The sequence below is a fragment of the Peromyscus leucopus genome, chromosome 7 (genome assembly GCF_004664715.2).
Source record: "Peromyscus leucopus breed LL Stock chromosome 7, UCI_PerLeu_2.1, whole genome shotgun sequence".
Classification (NCBI taxonomy): Eukaryota; Metazoa; Chordata; class Mammalia; order Rodentia; family Cricetidae; genus Peromyscus; species Peromyscus leucopus.
In genome coordinates, this window is record NC_051069.1 from 61300754 (window position 1) to 61301938 (window position 1185).

General features: G+C 34.7%; 1 non-coding gene across 1 annotated transcript; it reads left to right on the plus strand.

The window, feature by feature from the left end:
• Positions 1–356: 356 nt before the first annotated feature.
• On the plus strand, positions 357–461 carry LOC114708027. Its single transcript, XR_003736739.1, has one exon. It is a non-coding gene; the product is annotated as a U6 spliceosomal RNA (small nuclear RNA).
• Positions 462–1185: the final 724 nt, after the last annotated feature.

Sequence of the window (1185 nt, forward strand, 5' to 3'; positions counted from 1 at the left end):
TGGAATTGTTTGTGTTGTTGCTCTGAGACTGTCCATAGAGTTGGACCTTGGTTCAAAGGAAAAAGTCAACACTAAGCTGGCCAGAGTTTTCTGGCTGACTAAGAGGAATTTAGAGGGACACACAGGAGCAAGAAGGAGGGGCCTAAGAAGATACATGCTCTTTTTGATCGGGGATGGTGGAAAAGAGAGCAGGTAATTATTTCTCCATTGCTCTGTGGATCTCTCACATATATTCCCTAATATTTAACTTCTGAGATTTGTTTTTTAATAAATTAATAAAAGAAGTCACAATAACAAAAGACAGTGCAAATGTTATAAATCCAATATTTCAATACCAATGAGCTTATATGTCTTTTGTACTTGCTTTCACAGCACATATTCTAAAATTGGAATGGTACAGTGGATCAACACAACCCCTGCATAACCATGACACATAAACTAGGGAAATGTTCTGTGTTTTAAATCTTCAAAATTCATCAGAATGAGCCTATAAACAATATATTTAATTTAAAAACTATTTTAATTCTCTATCTTTTATTATTTTTTCAAAAATTAAATTTAAATTTAAATATATTCAGATCATATACTTACCCTTCCCCAAGTCCTTCCAGATCCTTTCCACCTCCCTACCCACCCAAATTTAATTTTTTTCTCAAAACACCAAACAAAAACCCAATAAAATAACAAAACCAAAAAAAAAAACAAAATAAAACCACACACACACACTCCAAATAAACACTGTAACCAAACATAAGCATGCAAAGAAACTGTGAAGTCCATTATATGTTGGTCAATTACTCCAGAACATGAAGCCTTCCCTGGAGTAGTTGATGTACACAGAGTCACTCTATTAGGGAAAACTGAATTTCCCTCTCCCAGCAGGTATAGTGACAGCTCAGTTGTTAACTTTTACCCTAGTGGCTAGATTTTCATTCATTCATTCATTCATTCATTCATTTTTTTAAATATAAGATAAAACAGAAACTATCACATCAAAGTTGGGCAAGAAAAACTAACAGAAGGAAAAGGTCCCAAGAGAAGACTATGGTGGTATTTTATTTGTACTGAAATGTGATTTTAATTGTATGTTAATAAATAAAGTTGCCCGGGGGTCAGAGCTATTAGAGCCATAGCAAGAGTGTAGTGGTGGTGGCGCATGCCTTTAATCCCAGCACTTGGTAGAAG